The sequence below is a fragment of the Crocodylus porosus genome, unplaced genomic scaffold, assembly GCF_001723895.1.
Source record: "Crocodylus porosus isolate Cpor-Errol unplaced genomic scaffold, CroPor_comp1, whole genome shotgun sequence".
NCBI lineage: Eukaryota > Metazoa > Chordata > Crocodylia > Crocodylidae > Crocodylus > Crocodylus porosus.
In genome coordinates, this window is record NW_017728912.1 from 6,035,766 (window position 1) to 6,042,718 (window position 6,953).

Here is a 6,953-nt window from a genome sequence, read left to right on the forward strand (position 1 = left end):
AAAAAAACAGGAAAAAAAAAAAAAAAAAAAAAAAAAAATTTCTTCAAACAGCTAGCAGAAGTTTCCCAGTCACAGGCCCTGGTTCTCTTGGGGGACTTCAATCATCCTGACATCTGCTGGGAGGGCAATACACAGGTGTGCAGGTAATCCAGGACATTTTTGGAAAGTACTGGGGACAACTTCCTGGTGCAAGTGCTGGAGTGGCCAACTAGGGGCCGTGCTCTTCTTGACCTGCTGCTCACAAACAGGGAAGAATTAGTAGGGAGTGCAGTAGTAGTTGGCAACTTGGGCAGCCAACAAGCCATGAGGTGACTGAGTTCAGGATCCTGAGGAAAGGAAGGAAGAAGAGCAGCAGAGTAAGGACCCTGGACCTCATAAAAGCAATCTCTGACTCGCTTGGGAAACTCCTGGGTAGGAGCCCCTAGGAAGCTAGATGGAGGGGGAGAGAAGTCCAGGAGAGCTGGCTGTACTTTAAAGAAGCCCTACTGAGAGTGCAGGAACAAACTATCCTGATTAGGGGTGCACTGATAGAGATTTTGGGGGCTGATACTAATAACCAATATTTAAGGAGGCATATCAGCTGAAACCGATCTGATATCCGATAAAGCTGCCTCCAGCTAGTCAGTCCATTGTGCTGGAAAGAGACTGGGAAGGGAAGGGGCGTGGGGGAGGCAGATCAACGCTCCCGTGGTGAGGGAGGGAGGGGGTGCTGGGTTCAGCGCAGGTCCAGGGAGGGGGCTGGGCTCAGAGCAGGTACCAGCAGCACTGGAAGGGGCTGCAGCCACTCCAAATTTCACCACAACTCTGCTCCACTTCCAGCGCTGCAGCCACTGCCTGCCCAGCACTGCTCTGGCTATTCCCAGTTCATGGGTGGTGGCGGGGCGTTGAGATGGGGCTGCACTGGACAGGCAGTGGCTGTAGCACTGGGAGCAGAGCGGAGCAGAGCTGTGGCAAAATTTGAGGTGGCTGCAGCCCCCTCCCAGGGCCACTGGCACTTGCTCTGAGCCCAGCTTCTGCCAAGAAGAGCCCAGTGCAGTGCCAGCTTGAGCTGGCAGCTGCAACCCACCCACCCCATGCAGATCTGGAGGCACACATGCCTCCCCACCCTCCTGGGGTGCAAGCAGCGGTGGGAGCTGTTCCCCACCACAAGCCACTGCTTTTTCCTGCATGGCCCCCCCACCCCAGCTGATCAGCACCTGCCCTTGAGCCCTCCCTCACCATGGGGGCACTGATCTGCCCCCCCACATCCCTTACCTCCCCCCTCCCCTTCTGACTGACCAGCTGGAGGCAGCTCTCCATGCTAAAGGTTCTGCTCCTTGCTGCCTGCATGCTCCACTGTGGCTGCCCACAGCATGGGTATTTATTGGCCAAATTATTGGCCCCATCAGGCCGATATCTGATATAGCAAATTTTCTTTATTTCGGTACCAATCTGATAACAGACCAATGTATCAGTGCACCCCTAATCCTGATATGCAGGAAGACTAGGAAATATTGCAAAAGACCAGCTTGGCTTAGCAGGGAACTCGTCGGGAAGCTAAACCACAAAAAGGAAGCTTATAAAAAGTGGGAACATGGATAAACAACTAGGAAGAAATATAAGAGTATTGCACGAGGATGCAGGAATGAAGTCAGGAAGGCAAAAGTGCAACTGGAGTTGCAGCTATCAAGGGATGTGAAGGGTAACAAGAAGGGTTTCTACAAGTATGTCAGTAACAAAAAGAAGATTGGGGAAAGTGTGGGTCCCTCTACTGAATGGGGGAAGCAACTTGGTGACAGAGGATGCAGAAAAGGCTGAAGTACTTAATGCCTTTTTCACTTCAGGGGGCCACAGGGAGCTGTGTGGCTGGGCCAGGAGCACTGGGGCCAGGGTGCCTGGGAGACCCTGCCCAGGGGTTGGGCAGGGCTGTGATCAGGCTGCCTAATACAGCATGGGAGCCCCAGCCCAGGGTAGTGGGGGTGCCACAGGCCTCCCCTCCTCTCCCAAGCCCATCTTGGGGTGGACTTGCTCCACTGCTGCCCACATGAACCAGAGCTGCTGCAACCACTGTGTTCCAGCCCAAGCAGAAGGGGCTCCCTCTGGCAGGGCTGGGGGGAACAGGAGGCTGTGGGTGCGGAGTGAGGGGCACCACAATGGCCAGGAAGCTGTGGGTCGGGACTGGCCATCGAAGTTTACAAATGGATCCTGGTACAAAGAAGGCTGAGAACCACTGTACTAAGACATAGGTTGCTGCTGAAGAGAGCAGGATTCCAGGAACGTTGGACAGGAGAGGGTTAACCTGAGACGCTGTCGTCACCACGCTGAGGTGGCATGCAAATTTTGAGCTTGTCGCCTGTCCTGGTCTCTAGCTGCCAGCGATGAGGTGAGAGACAGGGAAGCATCGAGGGGGCAAGAATAAGGGGTGTTTGGGCTGCACAAGTGAGGCGGAGGGCAGTGCCTTGGGTCCATGGGGCAGGAGACATGGAGAGAAGGATTTTTCACTGGTTCTTGGAGCCAGAGGCTGTGGATGATGACTGTGAGCAGAGAGGCCCTTGTGGCTTAACTTCCGGTGACCGGCGAGAGGCTGGACCCGGGGGCGCTGTGTTTTTTGGAGTACTGGGGATATCGCTTCTCGGCCTTTTTTAGGCTAAGATCATGTGTAGTTCCTGTTCTTATCAGTTGTAATATCTGATATGCTTTCCATTGGAGAGCTTTGTATTGAGTTTATTTTTGGTGTTTGGGGATGGATTTGGAGCTTGCTCTTTCCTCTCTATGCATCAGCCTGGTATTGCAGTGTTTCCAGGAGTGGTGCCCCTCTCGAGGGAACTTTGAGTAGTACTAAAAGTAGAGTGTGTTTTCGGAGTCAAGAAAATGTCAGTAGTTCTTGTCACGATTACGTGGATGGAGGGTGTGGTCCTAACGTGACAATGCTTTCTGTCCCCCATTCTTTTTCCCCCTGCTTAGCCTTTTACTTTTACGTTTTCACTAATGTTCTATCGCTTTTAATTTCTTCTATTCCTGCTTTCCTGATCTCTAACTATTCCCTTTTTTAGACTGCCTCTTTTTCACCTTATTTTATCTCTGTTGTTTCCCTACTCTTTCCTCCCCCTGCTCTCTTCCTCCCCTCCCCCCCTGCTTTTCCTTTTGTCTTGCTTATCTCTACATCTTTACATTCTCACTGACACCCTACCACACTAGCTTATCTCATTCCTTGGAGTCTCACACCCGCAGAGACTCCCTGTGCCTGACAAAGGATGACTGTGCCTGAAAACTTGCTAAGAACTTTTTTTCCAACTCAGTTGGTCTAATAAAAAAAAAAAATCACATCTACCCAAAGAACTTTGCCTGCCTATGTCCTCAGACCAACAGGGCTACAACCAAAAACCCAGAAGTCTCTGGATGTTGTACAATCAGAAAATTAGAGTTGGAAGGGATCTCAGGAGGTATAATCCAGCATTTTGCAATCCCTTGGTTGCAACAAAAGTGGGTCACAAGAATATCTGAAATGGTTGCAAACAAATTTTAAAAATCAGTGCTCCTTTAAAATAGAAAAATGTGGGGAAACTGAAGCATCCCAGCTGCTTGCCCCCTCCCTCTCCTCTGGCCCACACCACACACTGTGGGGCTGAGGCCTAGGGGCAGCAGGTTGGGAGGGAGGGGCACTGGGTCGGGACTGGCCATCGATGTTTACAAAAGGGTCCTGGGAGAACCACTAGACTAGATGTCCTCCTGAGGTCCCCTGCAATCCTAATGTTCTATGATTTTGTGATTCAAAACAACTGTCCAATATCAGGAACATCAGGGTGGGTGGGACTAGCTGAGGCATTAGGGGTCCAGCAATCTGGAGGGGATTGGGGGTCTGGTGTGAGAAGTGGGGAGGCAGGACTCAAGGGTGGGGTAAGGGAACAGGCGCTACCCACGAGTGGGATGGGGTGGCAGGCATGACCCACACAGGGTAGAGGAAGCAGACGCAACTCACGAGTGGGGTGGAGGGAAGAGACGTGACCTGTGGGGGGGCGGGGGGACAGACATGACATGCAGGTGGGGTAGGGGAGAGCAGGCATGACCCATGAAGGGTAGGGGGAGCAGGCATGACCCACAGGTGGGGTGAGGGGGCAAGTGTTACCAACAGGTGAGGTGGGGTCACCACCCAGCCAACCTACACCTCCATCCCTCCCACTCCTCCCCCAACACCAGGACTTACTTGCTGGCCTCCAGCCAGTGAATGCTGATAAAAGTGCCTGCACTCAGAGTAGCTTGGGGGATGGGTGTTGAAAGCACTGGCTGGGAAGGGCAAGAGGTTGGTGGGGGCTGCAAAAAATGGACCAGTGCAGGGGACAGGAGGAATGAAAATAGCAGTCCTGGGGCTGGGGCCATTTTTTGCCCACCCATGGTCTAGCTGCTTCTAAGAATTTCCGAGGCTGGAGAGTCCACAGCATCTGTAGAATGCCTGTTCCAGTGCTTAAATGCTCATCTCTGTAGAGTCTGTTCCAGTCTCATTGCGAGAAAGTTCTTCCAAATATCCAACCTGCAGCAGTCCCCCCCCACCAAGGACCTGAAAGTGGAGATAGATGTTCGACTGTCCAGGGCATTAAGTATGAGCCACAGCTGCTAGCTGAAGGCGAAGCCAGGCTCCTGCAGCTAGAAACCTCTGGCAGCCAGTGTTTCTATAACTACTTGTACAGAATGAAGGTACTGGGCACAGTCAGAAGGCAGATGGCAGATAACCCACAGCCCTAATAAGGAAGAACTTCCAGGCCTACCTGCTGGAGCTGAAGAACCCCAGCACTCCCTTCAAAGGCATCTGTAAGACCTTAGTGGACACCCTGCTGGACAGAGTATCTGAAGTATCTTTGGGAAGACGGAGCATTTGAAGTATCAGGAAGCCCTGACTGAACTAGTGAACATCATCAAGGCATGAGGAGGCAGCAGCCACTGCCAGTAGCAGCACCAGTCAGCAGCCAAGGCCCTCATCCTCTCGCCCAAGGTTTCCAAACCCCGACTATCCAGGTCACCTGCTTGCCTTCCAGCCAGAAGGGCAAATGTCCCAAACACTTCCCAGAGCTGAAGAGCTTCAAGGACAACTACAACACACTGGAGAGCACCCTGTGAGTTCTGGAGACCTGCCATGAGGAAAGCCCCTCTCCAGGTGGGACACTGCGGCACAGGCAGCACTGTGGTGTCCTGGCAGCAGGGAGGCTGTAGGGCTCTGGGGCTGCTCCCTGCTGTGTGGTTTTGTCATGGGTGGCTCCACAGAGGCTTCATCTGGGTGTGTTCCCTGGCCGGAAAGCTCCTTCCATGGAGGCTGGCTGTGGAGCTGGAAGGTAACCAGTCCCCTGCATGGGCTCCCAAGAGATTCCAGACTCATTCCCTTTCTCAGCTAGTGGCTTTGCAGGTGCTAGTCTTGCGCACAGACTACTTGATTAGCTTTAGCTTATTTATGAGATGATCTGAGTCAGTGCTCACCTCTGCCTGTGCCCTCACTCCCAGAGACTGCCGGCAGGGCTGATCCTCCATCTGCCATGTCGCTGCAGGCTTGGGGCTCTCTCTGGACCTGCTCCCCTGTTCTTTCCAAAGGGGAAATACCTCTCCTTCCGGTTCTCTACAGCAACAAGGGCCAGGTTCAATTTTGGGGGTACTAAATACATTTTACCTTGGCTCGAGCCCCCACCCAGTCTACCTAGGAAACACTAAATTAATCACTAGGGTGTCCAACAAAACCAACAACCTTTCCCTCACAAGCAGTATGAACACAAGCCTCTGATCAAAACACAACATAAGCAAAAGAAAAACACCATCCTGGATCAAAGCATAACCTGTATCACCCCTACCCCTATTTGGGAGCCTTTGACCCCGGGCTCGGCAGTCCAAGAGTGAGGGAGTCTCAACCCGAAAGAGGTTAGTCCCTGGAAATTTGGATGTATTGTCTCCGTCACTGTTGCTGTCCACCCTTCTGTGTTGTGAAGGGCCCTTCGGTGAGTTGATGTAGCTCCGCTGAGCTACTAGGGGAGTGTCAATCTCTGCTCCCACCCTTGATTCCCAATGATGTGACTCTGCCGAGCTGCTGTGGAGTGCCCATCTCTGCTCCTGCCTGAGTGGCTGTGGGAGTGACTCCCAGTCCAAGCCCCACCCAGCTACTAGGCTTGAAACCCTGGCTCTCTATACCACCTGGCCTCAAGCTCCAGTAAGCATTCCAGCATCTCCCCTCCCCTCCACAGGGGATCCAGGGGAAAAACAAAGAGCAAGCCCCCCAGCCCAGGTGGCCTGAACCTTAAGTTTAAATTTAAACCTTAAACAAAAGGTATCATCTCTGAACCAAGAGTTCTAGAGTTTTGTGTTTCTGAACCTTAAATAATTTTTCTGACCTCACCCAGGCCCCCAGGCAGCCTCACTGGAACACTGCTAATGCAGACCAATCGATTCAAAGAGAGTTGGCACTCCAGGATTTGGCCAGAGTCACTCAACTGGTTTTACAGGTTACGGTGAGGAATCTTAAGGCAGTGGTTGGGGGGGGGGATGGGAGGTGGTCCTCTCCAGTCCTAGAGGAGGTACAATATGCAACAATCATACAGAAAACATGATCATGCTTTACAGCCAAACAAGATGCAGAATGACATGAAAAAAACAAATCATATACTAAAAGTCAAACTAAACATATTTTAATTTATTTCAAAAAATATTTTTGTCCTGATTTACTTGTGTTTATGCAGTGGTAAGGTGTGGGGTGTGGCTGTGTGTAGGGCATGTTGGGGGTGTGTGTGGAGGTTCTTGGAGGGTGAGGTTTGTGGGGCATGAGGGAGGGGGCATGCCCCCTCCATGGCACACAGCTCCTGCCGTTGGAAGCAGCAGCAGCAAGCAGCAGGCCTCAGAGTGCTCATGACCTGTGCAAGTGCAGTTGCCTGGCAGCATCCAGTTCAAGCCAGTTCCAGGAGCTGCACATGGCGGCAAGGAGCAGCACCAGGCCAGTACACCTC

The 6,953-nt window shown here is 52.3% G+C and overlaps 1 pseudogene; it reads left to right on the forward strand.

Moving 5' to 3' along the window:
- The first annotated feature begins 2,357 nt into the window (after nucleotides 1-2,357).
- LOC109309290 lies at nucleotides 2,358-5,759 on the forward strand (annotated as a pseudogene).
- The last annotated feature ends 1,194 nt before the right edge of the window (nucleotides 5,760-6,953 follow it).